Source organism: Protopterus annectens, chromosome 12.part0 (assembly GCF_019279795.1).
Source record: "Protopterus annectens isolate FY-2018-M chromosome 12.part0, PAN1.0, whole genome shotgun sequence".
Lineage (NCBI taxonomy): Eukaryota > Metazoa > Chordata > Ceratodontiformes > Protopteridae > Protopterus > Protopterus annectens.
The window spans coordinates 1110372388-1110396580 of NC_056746.1; the positions used below are offsets into that span (position 1 = coordinate 1110372388).

A 24193-nucleotide genomic window follows, 5' to 3' on the forward strand; every position below is an offset into this window, starting at 1 on the left:
GACATATGAGCTTGCTTTGGCTCATGCATCCCCAGTGCAGGACATATGAGCTTGCTTCAGCTCATACATCCCCAGTGCAGGACATATGAGCTTGCTTCTGCTCATGTATCCCCAGTGCAGGACATATGAACTTGCTTCTGTTTGTGTGTCCCCAGTGCAGGACATATGAGAGCCTGCGTCTGCTTATGCATCCCCAGTGCAGGACATATGAGATTGCTTTGGCTCATACATCGCCAGTGCAAGACATGAGCTTGCTTCTGCTCATGCATCCCCAATGCAAGACATGTGAGCTTTTATTTATGTATTTATTTATTTACATTTGTTGACCGGGAGTGTCCGACTGGACGTAGGTCCATTTTCAGCAGAGGCCGGGGGAGAAAAGCTCCACAGTTAAAATAAACAGACAGTAGTTACATTGGATTACATAGTGATTAACAATTTAACATAGCAATTACTTACAACATATTTACAGATGAAGAACATAGTACATCAGTAGACAACTAGAATCTTTATCTGTGAAATACATAACAGACATTAACAAATGTTACAATAAGAAGTTCCTGCTGTATAATAAGTACTAGGCTTATGAGCATCTGAGCTTGCTATAATCACGGTAGTTAGTGGAGTGGAAAGAAATTAGTGGTTGGATGGGGTGGGTGATATTAGAGTGGGAGTTGCAAGGGCATAGCCAGCATGTTTCTAGGTGCACTTTCAGTAAAGTTTTGAAGTGGGTGCTTGCTTCTGCTTATTCATCCCCAGTGCAGGACATATGAACTTGCTTCCACTGATGCATCCCCAGTGTAGGATATATGAGGTTGCCTCTACTCATGTCCCTAATACAGGACATATGAGCTTGCTTCGGCTCATGCATCCCCAGTGCAGGATATATGAGCTTGCTTTGGCTCATGCATCCCCAGTGCAGGACATATGAGCTTGTGTCGGCTCATACATCTCCATTGCAGGACAAATGAGCTTGCTTCTATTCATGCATCTCCAGTGCAGGACATATAAGCTTTCTTCTGTATATGCATCCCCAGTGCAGGACATATGAGGTTGCTTTGGCTCATGCATCCCCAGTGCAGGACATATGAGCTTGTTTCAGCTCATGCATCCCCAGTGCAGGACATATGAGCTTGCTTGGTCATGCATCCCTAGTGCAGGACAATGCATCCCCAGCGCAGGACATATGAGTTTGCTTCTGCTTATGCATCCCCAGTGCAGGACATATGAGATTGCTTTGGCTCATACATCGCCAGTGCAAGACATGAGCTTGCTTCTGCTCATGCATCCCCAATGCAAGACATGTGAGCTTTTATTTATGTATTTATTTATTTACATTTGTTGACCGGGAGTGTCCGACTGGACGTAGGTCCATTTTCAGCAGAGGCCGGGGGAGAAAAGCTCCACAGTTAAAATAAACAGACAGTAGTTACATTGGATTACATAACGATTAACAATTTAATATAGCAATTACTTACAACATATATACAGATGAAGAATATAGTACATCAGTAGACAACTAGAATCTTTATCTGTGAAGTACATAACAGACATTAACAAATGTTACAATAAGAAGTTCCTGCTGTATAGTAAGTACTAGGCTTATGAGCATCTGAGCTTGCTATAATCACGGTAGTTAGTGGAGTGGAAAGAAATTAGTGGTTGGATGGGGTGGGTGATATTAGAGTGGGAGTTGCAAGGGCATAGCCAGCATGTTTCTAGGTGCACTTTTAGTAAAGTTTTGAAGTGGGTGCTTACTTCTGCTTATGCATCCCCAGTGCAGGACATATGAACTTGCTTCCACTGATGCATCCCCAGTGTAGGATATATGAGGTTGCCTCTACTCATGTCCCTAATACAGGACGTATGAGCTTGCTTCAGCTCATGCATCCCCAGTGCAGGACATATGAGCTTGCTTTGGCTCATGCATCCCTAGTGCAGGACATATGAGCTTGTGCCGGCTCATACATCTCCATTGCAGGACATATGAGCTTGCTTCTGTATATGCATCCCCAGTGCAGGACATATGAGGTTGCTTTGTCTCATGCATCCCCAGTGCAGGACATATGACCTTGCGTCTGCTGATGTATCCCAAATGCAGGACATATGAGCTTGCTTCTACTCATGTGTCCCCAGTGCAGGACATATGAGCTTGCTTTGGCTCATGCATCCCCAGTGCAGGACATATGAGCTTGCTTCAGCTCATGCATCCCCAGGACATATGAGCTTGCTTCGGCTCATGCATCCCCAGTGCAGGACATATGAGTTTGCTTATGCATCCCCAGTGCAGGACATATGAGCTTGCTTTGGCTCATACATCACCAGTGCAAGACATGAGCTTGCTTCTGCTCATGCATCCCCAGTGCAGGACATATGAGCTCATGCATCCCCAGTGCAAGACATATGAGCTTTTATTTATGTATTTTATTTATTTATTTATTACATTTGTTGACCGGGAATGTCCGACTGGACGTAGGTCCATTTTCAGCAGAGGCCCGGGGAGGAAAGCTCCACAGTTAAAATAAACAGACAGTAGTTACATTGGATTACATAGCGATTAACAATTTAACATAGCAATTACTTACAACATATTTACAGATGAAGAACATAGTACATCAGTAGACAACTAGAATCTTTATCTGTGAAGTACATAACAGACGTTAACAAATGTTACAATAAGAAGTTCCTGCTGTATAATAAGTGCTAGGCTTATGAGCATCTGAGCTTGCTATAATCAAGGTAGTTAGTGGAGTGGAAAGAACGGTAATGGTTGGATGGGGTGGGTGATATTAGAGTGGGAGTTGCAAGGGCATAGCCAGCATGTTTTAGGTGCACTTTTAGTAAAGTTTTGAAGTGGGTGCTTGCTTCTGCTTATGCATCCCTAGTGCAGGACATATGAACTTGCTTCCACTCATGCATCCCCAGTGTAGGATATATGAGGTTGCCTCTACTCATGTCCCTAATGCAGGACATATGAGCTTACTTCGGCTCATGCATCCCCAGTGCAGGACATATGAGCTTGCTTTGGCTAATGCATCCCCAGTGCAGGACATATGAGCTTGTTTCGGCTCATACATCCCCATTGCAGGGCATATGAGCTTGCTTCTATTCATGCATCTCCAGTGCAGGACATATGAGCTTGCTTCTGTATATGCATCCCCAGTGCAGGACATATGAGCTTGCTTTGGCTCATGCATCCCCAGTGCAGGACATATGAGCTTGCTTCAGCTCATACATCCCCAGTGCAGGACATATGCGCTTGCTTCTGCTCATGTATCCCCAGTGCAGGACATATGAGCTTGCTTCTGTTTGTGTGTCCCCAGTGCAGGACATATGAGAGCCTGCATCTGCTCATGCATCCCCAGTGCAGGACATATGAGCTTGCTTTCATTCATGCATCTCCAGTGCAGGACATATGAGTTTGCTTCAGCTCATGCATCCCCAGTGCAGGACATATGACCTTACTTCTGCTGATGTATCCCAAATGCAGTACATATGAGCTTACTTCTACTCATGTGTCCCCAGTGCAGGACATATGAGCTTGCTTTGGCTCATGCATCCCCAGTGCAGGACATATTAGCTTGCTTCAGCTCATGCATCCCCAGTGCAGGACATATGAGCTTGCTTCGGCACATGCATCCCCAGTGCAGGACATGTGAGCTTGCTTCGGCTCATGCATCCCCAGTGCAGGACATATGAGCTTGCTTTGGCTCATACATCACCAGGGCAAGACATGAGCTTGCTTCTGCTCATGCATCCCCAGTGCAGGACATATGAGCTTGCTTCCGCTCATGCATCCCAGTGCAAGACATATGAGCTTTTATTTATGTATTTTATTTATTTATTTATTACATTTGTTGACCGGGAATGTCCGACTGGATGTAGGTCCATTTTCAGCAGAGGCCCGGGAGGAAAGCTCCACAGTTAAAATAAACAGACAGTAGTTACACTGGATTACATAGTGATTAACAATTTAACATAGCAATTACTTACAACATATTTACAGATGAAGAACATAGTACATCAGTAGACAACTAGAATCTTTATCTGTGAAGTACATAACAGACATTAACAAATGTTACAATAAGAAGTTCCTGCTGTATAATAAGTGCTAGGCTTATGAGCATCTGAGCTTGCTATAATCAAGGTAGTTAGTGGAGTGGAAAGAAAGGTAGTGGTTGGATGGGGTGGGTGATATTAGAGTGGGAGTTGCAAGGGCATAGCCAGCATGTTTTAGGTGCACTTTTAGTAAAGTTTTGAAGTGGGTGCTTGCTTCTGCTTATGCATCCCCAGTGCAGGACATATGAACTTGCTTCCACTCATGCATCCCCAGTGTAGGATATATGAGGTTGTCTCTACTCATGTCCCTAATGCAGGACATATGAGCTTGCTTCGGCTCATGCATCCCCAGTGCAGGACATATGAGCTTGCTTTGGCTCATGCATCCCCAGTGCAGGACATATGAGCTTGCTTCTGTTTGTGTGTCCCCAGTGCAGGACATATGAGAGCCTGCGTCTGCTCATGCATCCCCAGTGCAGGACATATGAGCTTGCTTTCATTCATGCATCTCCAGTGCAGGACATATGAGCTTGCTTCTGTATATGCATCCCCAGTGCAGGACATATGAGCTTGCTTTGGCTCATGCATCCCCAGTGCAGGACATAGGAGCTTGCTTCAGCTCATACATCCCCAGTGCACGACATATGAGCTTGCTTCTGCTCATGTATCCCCAGTGCAGGACATATGAGCTTGCTTCTGTTTGTGTGTCCCCAGTGCAGGACATATGAGAGCCTGCGTCTGCTCATGCATCCCCAGTGCAGGACATATGAGCTTGCTTTCATTCATGCATCTCCAGTGCAGGGCATATGAGTTTGCTTCAGCTCATGCATCCCCAGTGCAGGACATATGACCTTACTTCTGCTGATGTATCCCAAATGCAGTACATATGAGCTTGCTTCTACTCATGTGTCCCCAGTGCAGGACATATGAGCTTGCTTTGGCTCATGCATCCCCAGTGCAGGACATATGAGCTTGCTTCAGCTCATGCATCCCCAGTGTAGGACAAATGAGCTTGCTTCAGCTCATGCATCCCCAGTGCAGGACATATGAGCTTGCTTCGGCTCATGCATCCCCAGTGCAGGACATGTGAGCTTGCTTCGGCTCATGCATCCCCAGTGCAGGACATATGAGCTTGTTTCGGCTCATGCATCCTCAGTGCAGGACATATGAGTTTGCTTCTGCTTATGCATCCCCAGTGCAGGACATATGAGCCTGCTTTGGCTCAACCATCACCAGTGCAAGACATGAGCTTGCTTCTGCTGATGTATCCCAAGTGCAGGACATATGGGCTTGCTTCTACTCATGGGTCCCCATGCAGGACATATGAGCTTGCTTTGGCTCATGCATCCCCAGTGCAGGACATATGAGCTTGCTTCAGCTCATGCATCCCCAGGACATATGAGCTTGCTTCGGCTCATGCATCCCCAGTGCAGGACATATGAGTTTGCTTATGCATCACCAGTGCAAGACATGAGCTTGCTTCTGCTCATGCATCCCCAGTGCAGGACATATGAGCTTGCTTCCGCTCATGCATCCCCAGTGCAAGACGTATGAGCTTTTATTTATGTATTTTATTTATTTATTTATTACATTTGTTGACTGGGAATGTCCGACTGGACGTAGGTCCATTTTCAGCACAGGCCCGGGGAGGAAAGCTCCACAGTTAAAATAAACAGACAGTAGTTACATTGGATTACATAGCGATTAACAATTTAACATAGCAATTACTTACAGCATATTTACAGATGAAGAACATAGTACATCAGTAGACAACTAGAATCTTTATCTGTGAAGTACATAACAGACGTTAACAAATGTTACAATAAGAAGTTCCTGCTGTATAATAAGTACTAGGCTTATGAGCATCTGAGCTTGCTATAATCAAGGTAGTTAGTGGAGTGGAAAGAAAGGTAGTGGTTGGATGGGGTGGGTGATATTAGAGTGGGAGTTGCAAGGGAATAGCCAGCATGTTTTTAGGTGCACTTTTAGTAAAGTTTTGAAGTGGGTGCTTGCTTCTGCTTATGCATCCCCAGTGCAGGACATATGAACTTGCTTCCACTGATGCATCCCCAGTGTAGGATATATGAGGTTGCCTCTACTCATGTCCCTAATGCAGGACATATGAGCTTGCTTCGGCTCATGCATCCCCAGTGCAGGACATATGAGCTTGCTTTGGCTCATGCATCCCCAGTGCAGGACATATGAGCTTGCTTCTGTTTGTGTGTCCCCAGTGCAGGACATATGAGAGCCTGCTCATGCATCCCCAGTGCAGGACATATGAGCTTGCTTTCATTCATGCATCTCCAGTGCAGGACATATGAGCTTGCTTCTGTATATGCATCCCCAGTGCAGGACATATGAGCTTGCTTTGGCTCATGCATCCCCATTGCAGGACATATGAGCTTGCTTTGGCTCATGCATCCCCAGTGCAGGACATATGAGCTTGCTTTGGCTCATGAATCCCCAGTGCAGGACATATGAGCTTGTTTCGGCTCATACATCCCCATTGCAGGACATATGAGCTTGCTTCTATTCATACATCTCCGGTGCAGGACATATGAGCTTGCTTCTGTATATGCATCCCCAGTGCAGGACATATGAGCTCGCTTTGGCTCATGCATCCCCAGTGCAGGACATATGAGCTTGCTTCAGCTCATACATCCCCAGTGCAGGACATATGAGCTAGCTTCTGCTCATGTATCCCCAGTGCAGGACATATGAGCTTGCTTCTGTTTGTGTGTCCCCAGTGCAGGACATATGAGAGCCTGCGTCTGCTCAAGCATCCCCAGTGCAGGACATATGAGCTTGCTTCAGCTCATGCATCCCCAGTGCAGGACATATGACCTTGCTTCTGCTGATGTATCCCAAGTGCAGGACATATGAGCTTGCTTCTACTCATGTGTCCCCAGAGGACATATGAGCTTGCTTCTACTCGTGTGTCCCCAGTGCAGGACATATGAGCTTGCTTTGGCTCATGCATCCCCAGTGCAGGACATGTGAGCTTGCTTCAGCTCATGCATCCCCAGGACATATGAGCATGCTTCGGCTCATGCATCCCCATTGCAGGACATATGAACTCACTTCTATTCATGCATCCCCAGTGCAGGACATATGAGCTTGCTTCAGCTCATACATCCCCAGTGCAGGACATATGAGCTTGCTTCTGCTCATGTATCCCCACTGCAGGACATATGAGCTTGCTTCTGTTTGTGTGTCCCCAGTGCAGGACATATGAGAGCCTGCGTCTGCTCATGCATCCCCAGTGCAGGACATATGAGCTTGCTTTCATTCATGCATCTCCAGTGCAGGACATATGAGTTTGCTTCAGCTCATACATCCCAAGTGCAGGACATATGACCTTACTTCTGCTGATGTATCCCAAATGCAGTACATATGAGCTTGCTTCTACTCATGTGTCACCAGTGCTGGACATATGAGCTCGCTTTGGCTCATGCATCCCCAGTGCAGGACATATGAGCTTGCTTCAGCTCATGCATCCCCAGTGCAGGACATATGAGCTTGCTTCGGCTCATGCATCCCCAGTGCAGGACATATGAGCTTGCTTCCGCTCATGCATCCCCAGTGCAAGACATATGAGCTTGCTTTGGCTCATACATCACCAGTGCAAGACATGAGCTTGCTTCGGCACATGCATCCCCAGTGCAGGACATATGAGCTTGCTTCCGCTCATGCATCCCCAGTGCAAGACATATGAGCTTTTATTTATGTATTTTATTTATTTATTTATTTATTACATTTTTGACGGGAATGTCCGACGGACGTAGGTCCATTTTCAGCAGAGGCCGGGAGGAAAGCTCCACAGTTAAAATAAACAGACAGTAGTTACATTGGATTACATAGCGATTAACAATTTAACATAGCAATTACTTACAACATATTTACAGATGAAGAACATAGTACATCAGTAGACAACTAGAATCTTTATCTGTGAAGTACATAACAGATGTTAACAAATGTTACAATAAGAAGTTCCTGCTGTATAATAAGTACTAGGCTTATGAGCATCTGAGCTTGCTATAATCAAGGTAGTTAGTGGAGTGGAAAGAAAGGTAGTGGTTGGATGGGGTGGGTGATATTAGAGTGGGAGTTGCAAGGGCATAGCCAGCATGTTTTTAGGTGCACTTTTAGTAAAGTTATGAAGTGGGTGCTTGCTTCTGCTTATGCATCCCCAGTGCAGGACATATGAACTTGCTTCCACTCATGCATCCCCAGTGTAGGATATATGAGGTTGCCTCTACTCATGTCCCTAATGCAGGACATATGAGCTTGCTTCGGCTCATGCATCCCCAGTGCAGGACATATGAGCTTGCTTTGGCTCATGCATCCCCAGTGCAGGACATATGAGCTTGCTTCTGTTTGTGTGTCCCCAGTGCAGGACATATGAGAGCCTGCGTCTGCTCATGCATCCCCAGTGCAGGACATATGAGCTTGCTTTCATTCATGCATCTCCAGTGCAGGACATATGAGCTTGCTTCTGTATATGCATCCCCAGTGCAGGACATATGAGCTTGCTTTGGCTCATGCATCCCCAGTGCAGGACATATGAGCTTGCTTCTATTCATGCATCTCCAGTGCAGGACATATGAGCTTGCTTCTGTATATGCATCCCCAGTGCAGGACATATGAGCTTGCTTTGGCTCATGCATCCACAGTGCAGGACATATGAGCTTGCTTCAGCTCATACATCCCCAGTGCAGGGCATATGAGCTTGCTTCTGCTCATGTATCCCCAGTGCAGGACATATGAACTTGCTTCTGTTTGTGTGTCCCCAGTGCTGGACATATGAGAGCCTGCGTCTGCTTATGCATCCCCAGTGCAGGACATATGAGATTGCTTTGGCTCATACATCGCCAGTGCAAGACATGAGCTTGCTTCTGCTCATGCATCCCCAATGCAAGACATGTGAGCTTTTATTTATGTATTTATTTATTTACATTTGTTGACCGGGAGTGTCCGACTGGACGTAGGTCCATTTTCAGCAGAGGCCGGGGGAGAAAAGCTCCACAGTTAAAATAAACAGACAGTAGTTACATTGGATTACATAGTGATTAACAATTTAACATAGCAATTACTTACAACATATTTACAGATGAAGAACATAGTACATCAGTAGACAACTAGAATCTTTATCTGTGAAATACATAACAGACATTAACAAATGTTACAATAAGAAGTTCCTGCTGTATAATAAGTACTAGGCTTATGAGCATCTGAGCTTGCTATAATCACGGTAGTTAGTGGAGTGGAAAGAAATTACTGGTTGGATGGGGTGGGTGATATTAGAGTGGGAGTTGCAAGGGCATAGCTAGCATGTTTCTAGGTGCACTTTTAGTAAAGTTTTGAAGTGGGTGCTTGCTTCTGCTTATTCATCCCCAGTGCAGGACATATGAACTTGCTTCCACTGATGCATCCCCAGTGTAGGATATATGAGGTTGCCTCTACTCATGTCCCTAATACAGGACATATGAGCTTGCTTCGGCTCATGCATCCCCAGTGCAGGATATATGAGCTTGCTTTGGCTCATGCATCCCCAGTGCAGGACATATGAGCTTGTGTCGGCTCATACATCTCCATTGCAGAACAAATGAGCTTGCTTCTATTCATGCATCTCCAGTGCAGGACATATAAGCTTTCTTCTGTATATGCATCCCCAGTGCAGGACATATGAGGTTGCTTTGGCTCATGCATCCCCAGTGCAGGACATATGAGCTTGTTTCAGCTCATGCATCCCCAGTGCAGGACATATGAGCTTGCTTCGGGTCATGCATCCCTAGTGCAGGACATATGAGCTTGTTTCGGCTCATGCATCCCCAGCGCAGGACATATGAGTTTGCTTCTGCTTATGCATCCCCAGTGCAGGACATATGAGATTGCTTTGGCTCATACATCGCCAGTGCAAGACATGAGCTTGCTTCTGCTCATGCATCCCCAATGCAAGACATGTGAGCTTTTATTTATGTATTTATTTATTTACATTTGTTGACCGGGAGTGTCCGACTGGACGTAGGTCCATTTTCAGCAGAAGCCGGGGGAGAAAAGCTCCACAGTTAAAATAAACAGACAGTAGTTACATTGGATTACATAACGATTAACAATTTAATATAGCAATTACTTACAACATATATACAGATGAAGAATATAGTACATCAGTAGACAACTAGAATCTTTATCTGTGAAGTACATAACAGACATTAACAAATGTTACAATAAGAAGTTCCTGCTGTATAGTAAGTACTAGGCTTATGAGCATCTGAGCTTGCTATAATCACGGTAGTTAGTGGAGTGGAAAGAAATTAGTGGTTGGATGGGGTGGGTGATATTAGAGTGGGAGTTGCAAGGGCATAGCCAGCATGTTTCTAGGTGCACTTTTAGTAAAGTTTTGAAGTGGGTGCTTACTTCTGCTTATGCATCCCCAGTGCAGGACATATGAACTTGCTTCCACTGATGCATCCCCAGTGTAGGATATATGAGGTTGCCTCTACTCATGTCCCTAATACAGGACATATGAGCTTGCTTCAGCTCATGCATCCCCAGTGCAGGACATATGAGCTTGCTTTGGCTCATGCATCCCTAGTGCAGGACATATGAGCTTGTGCCGGCTCATACATCTCCATTGCAGGACATATGAGCTTGCTTCTGTATATGCATCCCCAGTGCAGGACATATGAGGCTGCTTTGGCTCATGCATCCCCAGTGCAGGACATATGACCTTGCTTCTGCTGATGTATCCCAAATGCAGGACATATGAGCTTGCTTCTACTCATGTGTCCCCAGTGCAGGACATATGAGCTTGCTTTGGCTCATGCATCCCCAGTGCAGGACATATGAGGTTGCTTCAGCTCATGCATCCCCAGGACTTATGAGCTTGCTTCGGCTCATGCATCCCCAGTGCAGGACATATGAGTTTGCTTATGCATCCCCAGTGCAGGACATATGAGCTTGCTTTGGCTCATACATCACCAGTGCAAGACATGAGCTTGCTTCTGCTCATGCATCCCCAGTGCAGGACATATGAGCTTGCTCATGAATCCCCAGTGCAAGACATATGAGCTTTTATTTATGTATTTTATTTATTTATTTATTACATTTGTTGACCGGGAATATCCGACTGAGGTCCATTTTCAGCAGAGGCCCGGGGAGAAAAGCTCCACAGTTAAAATAAACAGACAGTAGTTACATTGGATTACATAGCGATTAACAATTTAACATAGCAATTACTTACAACATATTTACAGATGAAGAACATAGTACATCAGTAGACAACTAGAATCTTTATCTGTGAAGTACATAACAGACGTTAACAAATGTTACAATAAGAAGTTCCTGCTGTATAATAAGTGCTAGGCTTATGAGCATCTGAGCTTGCTATAATCAAGGTAGTTAGTGGAGTGGAAAGAATGGTAATGGTTGGATGGGGTGGGTGATATTAGAGTGGGAGTTGCAAGGGCATAGCCAGCATGTTTTAGGTGCACTTTTAGTAAAGTTTTGAAGTGGGTGCTTGCTTCTGCTTATGCATCCCTAGTGCAGGACATATGAACTTGCTTCCACTCATGCATCCCCAGTGTAGGATATATGAGGTTGCCTCTACTCATGTCCCTAATGCAGGACATATGAGCTTACTTCGGCTCATGCATCCCCAGTGCAGGACATATGAGCTTGCTTTGGCTCATGCATCCCCAGTGCAGGACATATGAGCTTGTTGCTCATACATCCCCAGTGCAGGACATATGAGCTTGCTTCTGTCCCAGTGCAGGACATATGAGCCTGCATCTGCTCATGCATCCCCAGTGCAGGACATATGAGCTTGTTTCATTCATGCATCTCCAGTGCAGGACATATGAGTTTGCTTCAGCTCATGCATCCCCAGTGCAGGACATATGACCTTACTTCTGCTGATGTATCCCAAATGCAGTACATATGAGCTTACTTCTACTCATGTGTCACCAGTGCTGGACATATGAGCTCGCTTTGGCTCATGCATCCCCAGTGCAGGACATATGAGCTTGCTTCGGCTCATGCATCCCCAGTGCAGGACATGTGAGCTTGCTTCGGCTCATGCATCCCCAGTGCAGGACATATGAGCTTGCTTTGGCTCATACATCACCAGTGCAAGACATGAGCTTGCTTCTGCTCATGCATCCCCAGTGCAGGACATATGAGCTTGCTTCCGCTCATGCATCCCAGTGCAAGACATATGAGCTTTTATTTATGTATTTTATTTATTTATTTATTACATTTGTTGACCGGGAATGTCCGACTGGATGTAGGTCCATTTTCAGCAGAGGCCCGGGGAGGAAAGCTCCACAGTTAAAATAAACAGACAGTAGTTACACTGGATTACATAGCGATTAACAATTTAACATAGCAATTACTTACAACATATTTACAGATGAAGAACATAGTACATCAGTAGACAACTAGAATCTTTATCTGTGAAGTACATAACAGACATTAACAAATGTTACAATAAGAAGTTCCTGCTGTATAATAAGTGCTAGGCTTATGAGCATCTGAGCTTGCTATAATCAAGGTAGTTAGTGGAGTGGAAAGAAAGGTAGTGGTTGGATGGGGTGGGTGATATTAGAGTGGGAGTTGCAAGGGCATAGCCAGCATGTTTTTAGGTGCACTTTTAGTAAAGTTTTGAAGTGGGTGCTTGCTTCTGCTTATGCATCCCCAGTGCAGGACATATGAACTTGCTTCCACTCATGCATCCCCAGTGTAGGATATATGAGGTTGCCTCTACTCATGTCCCTAATGCAGGACATATGAGCTTGCTCATGCATCCCCAGTGCAGGACATATGAGCTTGCTTTGGCTCATGCATCCCCAGTGCAGGACATATGAGCTTGCTTCTGTTTGTGTGTCCCCAGTGCAGGACATATGAGAGCCTGCGTCTGCTCATGCATCCCCAGTGCAGGACATATGAGCTTGCTTTCATTCATGCATCTCCAGTGCAGGACATATGAGCTTGCTTCTGTATATGCATCCCCAGTGCAGGACATATGAGCTTGCTTTGGCTCATGCATCCCCAGTGCAGGACATAGGAGCTTGCTTCAGCTCATACATCCCCAGTGCACGACATATGAGCTTGCTTCTGCTCATGTATCCCCAGTGCAGGACATATGAGCTTGCTTCTGTTTGTGTGTCCCCAGTGCAGGACTGCTCATGCATCCCAGTGCAGGACATATGAGCTTGCTTTCATTCATGCATCTCCAGTGCAGGGCATATGAGTTTGCTTCAGCTCATGCATCCCCAGTGCAGGACATATGACCTTATTTCTGCTGATGTATCCCAAATGCAGTACATATGAGCTTGCTTCTACTCATGTGTCCCCAGTGCAGGACATATGAGCTTGCTTCTCATGCATCCCCAGTGCAGGACATATGAGCTTGCTTCAGCTCATGCATCCCCAGTGTAGGACAAATGAGCTTGCTTCAGCTCATGCATCCCCAGTGCAGGACATATGAGCTTGCTCATGCATCCCCAGTGCAGGACATGTGAGCTTGCTTCGGCTCATGCATCCCCAGTGCAGGACATATGAGCTTGTTTCGGCTCATGCATCCTCAGTGCAGGACATATGAGTTTGCTTCTGCTTATGCATCCCCAGTGCAGGACATATGAGCCTGCTTTGGCTCAACCATCGCCAGTGCAAGACATGAGCTTGCTTCTGTTGATGTATCCCAAGTGCAGGACATATGGGCTTGCTTCTACTCATGGGTCCCCATGCAGGACATATGAGCTTGCTTTGGCTCATGCATCCCCAGTGCAGGACATATGAGCTTGCTTCAGCTCATGCATCCCCAGGACATATGAGCTTGCTTCGGCTCATGCATCCCCAGTGCAGGACATATGAGTTTGCTTATGCATCACCAGTGCAAGACATGAGCTTGCTTCTGCTCATGCATCCCCAGTGCAGGACATATGAGCTTGCTTCCGCTCATGCATCCCCAGTGCAAGACGTATGAGCTTTTATTTATGTATTTTATTTATTTATTTATTACATTTGTTGACTGGGAATGTCCGACTGGACGTAGGTCCATTTTCAGCACAGGCCCGGGGAGGAAAGCTCCACAGTTAAAATAAACAGACAGTAGTTACATTGGATTACATAGCGATTAACAATTTAACATAGCAATTACTTACAGCATATTTACAGATGAAGAACATAGTACATCAGTAGACAATTAGAATCTTTATCTGTGAAGTACATAACAGACGTTAACAAATGTTACAATAAGAAGTTCCTGCTGTATAATAAGTACTAGGCTTATGAGCATCTGAGCTTGCTATAATCAAGGTAGTTAGTGGAGTGGAAAGAAAGGTAGTGGTTGGATGGGGTGGGTGATATTAGAGTGGGAGTTGCAAGGGAATAGCCAGCATGTTTTTAGGTGCACTTTTAGTAAAGTTTTGAAGTGGGTGCTTGCTTCTGCTTATGCATCCCCAGTGCAGGACATATGAACTTGCTTCCACTGATGCATCCCCAGTGTAGGATATATGAGGTTGCCTCTACTCATGTCCCTAATGCAGGACATATGAGCTTGCTTCGACTCATGCATCCCCAGTGCAGGACATATGAGCTTGCTTTGGCTCATGCATCCCCAGTGCAGGACATATGAGCTTGCTTCTGTTTGTGTGTCCCCAGTGCAGGACATCTGCTCATGCATCCCCAGTGCAGGACATATGAGCTTGCTTTCATTCATGCATCTCCAGTGCAGGACATATGAGCTTGCTTCTGTATATGCATCCCCAGTGCAGGACATATGAGCTTGCTTTGGCTCATGCGTCCCCATTGCAGGACATATGAGCTTGCTTTGGCTCATGCATCCCCAGTGCAGGACATGTGAGCTTGCTTTGGCTCATGAATCCCCAGTGCAGGACATATGAGCTTGTTTCGGCTCATACATCCCCATTGCAGGACATATGAGCTTGCTTCTATTCATACATCTCCAGTGCAGGACATATGAGCTTGCTTCTGTATATGCATCCCCAGTGCAGGACATATGAGCTTGCTTTGGCTCATGCATCCCCAGTGCAGGACATATGAGCTTGCTCCCCAGTGCAGGACATATGAGCTTGCTTCTGCTCATGTATCCCCAGTGCAGGACATATGAGCTTGCTTAGTGCAGGACATATGAGCTCTGCTCATGCATCCCCAGTGCAGGACATATGAGCTTGCTTTCATTCATACATCTCCAGTGCAGGACATATGAGTTTGCTTCAGCTCATGCATCCCCAGTGCAGGACATATGACCTTACGTCTGCTGATGTATCCCAAATGCAGTATATATGAGCTTGCTTCTACTCATGTGTCCCCAGTGCAGGACATATGAGCTTGCTTTGGCTCATGCATCCCCAGTGCAGGACATATGAGCTTGCTTCAGCTCATGCATCCCCAGTGCAGGACATATGAGCTTGTTTCGGCTCATGCATCCTCAGTGCAGGACATATGAGTTTGCTTCTGCTTATGCATCCCCAGTGCAGGACATATGAGCTTGCTTTGGCTCAACCATCGCCAGTACAAGACATGAGCTTGCTTCTGCTCATGCATCCCCAGTGCAGGACATATGAGCTTGCTTCCTCTCATGCATCCCCATTGCAAGACATATGAGCTTTTATTAATGTATGTATGTATTTATTTATTTATTTGTTTATTTACATTTGTTGACCGGGAGTGTCCGACTGGATGTAGCTCCATTTTCAGCAGAGTCCCGGGGAGAAAAGCTCCACAGTTAAAATAAACAGACAGTAGTTACATTGGATTACATAGCGATTAACAATTTAACATAGCAATTACTTACAACATATTTACAGATGAAGAACATAGTACATCAGTAGACAACTAGAATCTTTATCTGTGAAGTACATAACAGACATTAACAAATGTTACAATAAGAAGTTCCTGCTGTATAATAAGTACTAGGCTTATGAGCATCTGAGCTTGCTATAATCAAGGTAGTTAGTGGAGTGGAAAGAAAGGTAGTGGTTGGATGGGGTGGATGATATTAGAGTGGGAGTTGCAAGGGCATAGCCAGCATGTTTTTAGGTGCACTTTTAGTAAAGTGTTGAAGTGGGTGCTTGCTTCTGCTTATGCATCCCCAGTGCAGGACATATGAACTTGCTTCCACTCATGCATCCCCAGTGTAGGATATATGAGGTTGCCTCTACTCATTTCCCTAATGCAGGACATATGAGCTTGCTTCGTCTCATGCATCGTCAATGCAGGACATATGAGCTTGTTTCGGCTCATACATCCCCATTGCAGGACATATGAGCTTGCTTCTATTCATGCATCTCCAGTGCAGGACATATGAGCTTGCTTCTGTATATGCATCCCCAGTGCAGGACATATGAGCTTGCTTTGGCTCATGCATCCCCAGTGCAGGACATATGAGCTTGCTTTGGCTCATGCATCCCCAGTGCAGGACATATGAGCTTGCTTCAGCTCATACATCCCCAGTGCAGGACATATGAGCTTGCTTCTGCTCATGTATCCCCAGTTCAGGACATATGAGCTTGCTTCTGTTTGTGAGTCCCAAGTGCAGGACATATAAGAGCCTGCTTCTGCTCATGCATCCCCAGTGCAGGACATATGAGCTTGCTTTCATTCATGCATCTCCAGTGCAGGACATATGAGCTTGCTTCATCTCATGCATCCCCAGTGCAGGACATATGACCTTGCTTCTGCTGATGTATCCCAACTGCAGGACATATGAGCTTGCTTCTACTCATGTGTCCCCGGTGCAGGACATATGAGCTTGCTTTGGCTCATGCATCCCCTGTGCAGGACATATGAGCTTGCTTCAGCTCATGCATCCCCAGTGCAGGATATGAGCTTGCTTCTGCTGATGTATCCCAAGTGCAGAACATATGAGCTTACTTCTACTCATGCATCCCAAGTGCAGGACATATGAGCTTGCTTCCACTCATGCATCCCCAGTGCAGGATATATGAACTTGCTTCTGCTGATGTATCCCAAGTGCAGGACATATGAGCTTGCTCCTACTCATGTGTCCCCAGTGCAGGACATACGAGCTTGCTTTGTCTCATGCATCCCCAGTGCAGGATCATATGAATTTGCTTCAGCTCATGCATCCCCAGTGTAGGACATATGAGCTTGCTTCCGCTCATGTATCCCCAGTGCAGGACATATGAGCTTGCTTCTATTCGTGTGTACCCAGTGCAGAACATATGAGCCTGCTTCTGCTCATGCATCCCCAGTGCAGGACATGTGAGCTTGCTTCTGCTCATGCATCCCCAGTGCAGGATATATGAGCTTGCTTCTGCTGATGTATCCCAAATGCAGGACATATGAGCTTGCTTCTACTCATGCATCCCCAGTACAGGACATATGTGCTTGCTTCTGCTTATGCATCCCCAGTACAGGGCATATGACCATGCTTCTACTTATGTGTCCCCAATGCAGGACATATGAACATGTTTCTGCTTCTCTGACACTTGCAGGAGATAATGTGCATGCTTCCACTCGTGACCCAATGCAGGATGTCATGAGGATGCTTCCACTCATGTAACCCAATATAGATGCTCACTCATGTGTCAAATGACTGCTGCAGATGCACCCAATCCTACATCTGACCTCTGGTTTGGGACTGGCTAATAAAAGATTGATAAGATAAATTCACAGTGCCCATAAACTGCTATATTCCATGGCTAAATGTCTGTATCTTGATTTCTGACAAAGGTAAAGTCCTCCTCACCTATCGTGCAGGGGGTTGGAACCCACCTGTACATATTATTATCAACTTGAAATTGCTCTACCTAGCATTATCTTATCATGTGACAGCAGTATTCAGGTGCTTTAAATAAATACAATAAAACCCTGACTTGAGACAGGAGAACTGGCATCTACCAGTTCAGTGTCCTCCTAACAATGTCCCTTTACCTGGGTCATCTGCATTGCAAGCATAAGCATTCCCTCTTGACCTTCAGCCTAGGATGAGCATGTTTATTGAATAATTTACTAATTATAAATAATTTATCATTTAATTAGTACTAGGCTCACACTTTTCCTCACTTATACACCCCCTGATTATCAAGGTTTCTGCTCAAATAGGTAGCATAAGACTGCCAGAGAAGTTTGACACAGAGCATACAGATGTTTATTATTGGGAAGAGGTTCATAGGTTCATACTAGGCTAACTGCTTTGGAGACCGATTTTAAGAATCGACAATGATCTGAGGTCAGAATCAAAACCTGTGCCTTGTGTCTATAAGGTGAATACCTTACCCATTATGCGAAACCCACTGGATACTTCTGATAAAGTGCTTATTTTTTACTGAATATATTAATTTCAGACTTTCTAGGGCAACATGAAGGCTGCAGGAGTCAGTAACGTTCAGTATCAACCATGAAATGAACATGTGTTATTTTTCCTGGAGTTTCATGCATGGCTTGTTTAATTGACCTATGAAGAACCTTTATTAACACTGTGAAATACACTTTGATACATATTGTTTAATCAGCGGGAACAGTATTTCTTAGATCCAACTAAAATCAATGACCATTTTGAGGCTTTCTTGTTGAATCCTTAGTCTGTGCTTCTAAGTGTTGAGCCTTGTCATTTCTGTTGAAGCAAAAGAAAGCAGTCACTGCAAGTATATCAAATGAACCCTTAGCAGCATTTCAACAGTTATAGGATAACATAGCACTAATGTGGTCACTTGTCATGCCCCTATAAACACAGCATGGGTTATACATTCCTTCCATATCTTCTGCAGGAGTCAGAGGCAGCCTACGTCATCATGGTAAAAGTCTCAGGGCCAACCCGTATTGAAAGTAGGATCAACTTGCCTTTATACAAAATGTCATGCTTCCGAATGCCACAAGCGCAGTGATTATCACAGACTGACTCTTTGACTGCCTTTGCATAAACAAACCAAAAGCATAAGAAGAGTCTAAAAGTATTAGCACTGCGGGGAAGACACATGGTCTATAAAATACAAAGACTAGAACAGTACAACATTTCAAAAGTCACACAAGGACCAGTTCAGCAGTGCAAAGTGCAAACACAAGTACTCATCTGCAGTGTATTAGAATGCAAAAACAGCAGACTACACAGTCTGCAGGAGGGAGGAGCACAAAAGGAGGAAAAGTGGTTCTGCAGAACATAAGACTAACTATGGGGGAAATGAATGCACTGAGCTTCATCATGGAGACTCAGAGTGGTATCACAGCCTGCTCAGGAGGCACGTACTGCCCTCTCCCCAACACATAGGAAGAATGTTGTCAGTAACACAAAAGAAAACATCACTAGGATGCCACAGAAAATGGAAATAGTGTCTTTACACCTTTGTCTCAAATACTATCTGTAACTCATTTTCGTCATTAAACTCATTGTAATGGAGCTGTAGCAGACTTTATATTCACTGGTGGGGTTGGACTTGAAATACTTCATCCCTTTTTCTCATTACTCACCATCAGTGTGGTTTCTCATAAATGTAGCAGCAGTAGACTCAAGTCAAACTAAAGTTTACCAGAAAGTTTAGTAAAGAGGATTAAGTCTTGTAGATTGCACTTCATCCTGTAGTAATAGGTTTGAGTTCCTCAGCCTCCAGTTGTAAACTGTATGACACGGAACAAACCACTTAATGAGACAATGCTCCCAAGTCCCCCATAAAAGGAGGCTACTGTGCATAGTGGACTATGATTAGTAAATGCAAAATACATGTCAAAAGTACGCTTTAGAAGGAGTGACTTAGACAATAAAGGAGCATATCTCATAAAACTGCTAACAAACTGGTAAGAATGCAGACTAGAAATAAACTGGAATTGTACATTACTATAAGGTAAACAGACTTTTGCAAGAGGCAAATATGCAGATAAAAAACAAAGGAAAATATCTGACTGGTTTTGAAAAGAAATGGTAGCAAAGGTCAGAGACTAAAATATAAACTTCATGAAATGGAGAAAGATCAGCTATCTAATGAGTAAAAAACAGCAGTAACTGAAATTATTCCTACTGTAATGGAGCAATCAAAGGAAGAAAAAAACAATATGGTTGATGAGCTATAATTTTTATACATTGGCAAACAAATAAAGGAGACAGCAGGGATAGTGAGGCTTGATGAATTAAAACAGATATGTCTACTTCCCCATTCCCAGAGGGAGTTCTGTGGCATGGCTTCAGTGTCTAAGCACCATCTGCTTAGGGACAGGTCAGGATCAGCACTTGCAAAGTAGAGCACTTTGCCATGCGGAGGAGTGCAGCACCCTGCCATGCGGAGGAGTGCAGCACCCTGCCATGCGGAGGAGTGCAGCACCCTGCCATGCGGAGGAGTGCAGCACCCTGCCATGCGGAGGAGTGCAGCACCCTGCCATGCGGAGGAGTGCAGCACCCTGCCATGCGGAGGAGTGCAGCACTCTGCCATGCAGAACAGTGCAGCACTCTGCCATGCCAAGGAATGCATCATACAATAGTTGGGCTTTATAATGGTCTGCATACTGAAATATCGGTACTTGAAATAACAAATCTTGAAAGACCAAAAAGATCAAAACTACAGGAAAAGAGCAACTACTAAATGCCATTCTCCTTTAAACATGCTTTTACCCCCCTGCACCCATAATGTGGGTTGCAAGTCCCCTACACCTCCCAAATGCATATATGCCAATTCTGAAATAGCCATACCACAGAGAAAAGGGAATATTCTAGAAAATGGCTGTCTCAGACTTGATATATATAAGTCCAGATTTTCATTCCTTCAGACTGCACATTCCAGGACTCAGCCTTTTTTAGTCCTGGCATTTCAAAATGGTTATCTGCAGATGTACAAGCAAGCATCAGCATTCCAGTACTGCAGACCCTTCAGAAGAGTGTGCTGAATGTCTTCTACAGATTGATGACCAAGGGACTAAAATATGCCAACTTAGGATAACGTCTGCTTGGCTTTCAACATTTTTGCCCACTCCACTAAGGCAGGGCAACAAACTAGTCTCTAAGGAACTAGACAGAAAGTGATTTTCAAATATGTGAACTACAAAAAGGCAAAGACAAAAGATTCAAAACTAAAGTCTAAAACTAAATGTGCGTGTTGCTATATGGCCAACTGGGGTGTACCCCTGAACTCTTAGAAAAGAAAGGAGTGGAGTAGTGACATTTCTTTGTAACCAAGATAAGCCTGCTCATTGTCCTTGCATGCAGGACCTTGATGGACCCTCAGTGTGTATCCTCCTATGTCTTCCTGTTATAGACTGTGCATGGCCGAAGTGGTAGACTAATTCTGGCCCACACTTTACAGCCCTGCCTTGTAGCCAAGACTTCACTAATCCTATTCATCATGTACTAAACTATGAAACTATGAAACTGAGAAGGAGTTAAAATAGCATGTCTCAAACCCAGCAGCAAAAAGTTAAATATACACTGATTGAATTTTGGACTTCTGAACAGAAGCCGTCGTGGCTGAAGGCTGCTTCGAGTTATCGCCTGCCCCGTTCTCTTATTTTCTGTACATTCAGAGATGATAGGTAAGGAAAGCACTTTTCTGGAAGAACTCTGTTACATTCATCTTCGTCCATCTCCATGAATGAGTTGCACTTTATTAATCACTACAGAATCTAATTTGGATGATGCCCCCCCACTTGGGTCACTTTCTGTTTCATAACTGTGTTGCTTCCATCCCTCATCATCTGTGTCAGATCCTTGCTGACTTTCATGCTGTGACTATGAGGGGTGTTGTCACTCAAGCTTGCGTTACAAACTCTTTAAATGGCCAACACTGGCATTTCTTACTGAAGTGCATGATTTTGTAGGATCTACCATATCTCCAGCTGACATAAATATATATATATATATATATATATATATATATATATATACATATATATATACATATATATATATATATATATATATATTTTTTTTTTTTTACTGTAATACTAAATAGAGTTTCCAGGTTGTAGAAACTGAATGGTCCTTATGTTTGGTATTGTAGCATTGCTCATGAGATTTTCTGAAGCTATAATTTTCCAAGAGATTGAGAGTTCTCACATTTCCAGGCATATAAATAAGTTTTTGTTCATTAATTTCTGCCTCCCTGCACACACACACACACACGCACACACACAATTTCAACATAATTACATATGTATGAATTTATTTATTTATATGCATGCTTTGATAACCCAAATTAGCCTTTTTGGGTAAAGACAATTTATACATGCAGTAAAAATTGGGACAAGATTAAGAGCAATTAATGAACTGTGAATATTCATATTTAAACCTGGATAACAGATAATGTACTGCAGACACATTTTGTATTATATAAACTAATTGCATGACAAAGTATTAAGATGTCAAATTACAAAAAAATGCATCTACGTGGCCCACCAAAACAAAATAACATGGCATGCAGTTTCCTGCATGTTTATAGTGCAGTGAGAGAATCCTAATACCAAACCCCTTTTTTGACACAGAAGATTAATACTGGAAGATGCAACTGACAAGAGGTTATTATTTTTCATCTGTAAAATAGAAAACTGTTACTTAATATATTCCTTTATTTATATAACTATTTAGCTACAGCCCTTTAACTACATGCTGCTGTTGGTGTCAGACTATGAACCTGCTGCATGTACTTAAAGGGATAAAATATTTCAACTCTTGCTCAAAAGATGCCTTTACTGACTTACTGGGAATTTATTTACTGGGACAAAACTGCATTCCCTGGCATCAGATAAGGTAACTTCACTGCTAACTAAATGCAGAAATGCCAAAACAGGACAAAGACCACGGTATAAGTTTTTATTAGCTAGCCAAAAGAAATGTGAAAATAGAAGCTGAAAGCCTTGCTGAAATGCAGTGTGGTATTTACTTCAGTAACAGTCCTGATCAAAGGCATAAAAATAAACATATGTTCTAAGGACGTTGGTAGCCTTGTGGTTCTCAAAGCCAGTTATGGGGAATAAACAGTTTAGGTCAGTAGTTTTGTATAGGTTGAGAATGAAAAGGATAATTTTTTCTATGCTACAGGTAAACAAGTAAAAGGAACATTTGGTTTGATTTAATTAATGATAGCATGTACCCCCACTAGCATCATATTTTATATTCTCAATTGTCATTGATTTATTATGCTGTAAGCAGAGACACAAAAAAGGTTCATTTTAAAGGTGAAATGCAATAGTACACTTATTGCACTGTTAGTCTTAGAAGTATTTAAATTATTTACACAGTACCTTAGATGACATTTTTTAATGTTTAGAGGTAATTCAACCAGTTTTATTCCATACCTTCTCAGTCCCTCATAGCCATAGGATCACAGGAAGTTACTAGGCTATTGACCTTGAGGCGTTTACAAGCCTAGCCAAGAATTTAGCCCATGTTCGAACAAGTCAATATCCTATGCCACTGTCCAGCAGGGACATAGATGGTATCCCAGGGGCGTATTTTCTGTTCCCCATCCAGTTATCCAGCTTGCGCTTAAAAAGGTTTAATGAGGTACTCTGCTTTACGTGGAGAGGGAGCCTGTTCAGCAAAAGGGGGAGTCTCTGGGACACAAATCTGTCCCACCAACAAGTGCTTTTGATGTCACAGACCAGGTTGAGGTCTCACATGTGGGTTACTTGAGTGGAGCTTGACTTGTGGATATGCAGCAGTCCCATCAGGGTGGGGTCTGAGATTGCTTTGTGTGCCACACAGAGGTCACCTCTGAGGAGTCTGTAGGAGACTGAGTAGAGGGACAGGGCTTTTAGCCTACCTGTGAAGTAGATGTTTGAGGCCCTAGATTCTCTGGGTGAGGAATCTCTTGTGGTCTCTCCAGCTACTGCATGTGCTTTGTGAGGTACATGCTGAAAGGGGCATCGTATTCAATAATCGGTTTTATAAGGGAAGAATACAGGAATGTTATGACCACCTTGTCCCTGGATGAGATACCCTTACTAATGAGGTGGGCCATGTAGAAAGCTTTCCATACAACAGAGGCAATATGGTGGTCAAAAGTTAGTTTGCTATCAACCTGGGTTCCCAAGTCCCTCACGACTGATTGTGTGATTAGGGCCTTATTATCAATGTGATAATTTGTGGGGACGTCATTTTCCCCAAAAGGGATGATGATGCATTTTTTGGCATTCAGTTTGAGGCCATGTTTCTGGCACCAGTCATTTG

The 24193-nt window shown here is 44.0% G+C and overlaps 1 protein-coding gene across 1 annotated transcript in view; it reads left to right on the plus strand.

Annotated features, from left to right (window-relative positions):
• The window catches only part of LOC122817007 (dysbindin domain-containing protein 2-like), a 449361-nt gene that overhangs the window by 5870 nt on the left and 419298 nt on the right, over nt 1–24193 (plus strand). The gene's annotated exons all lie outside the window — the stretch shown is intronic.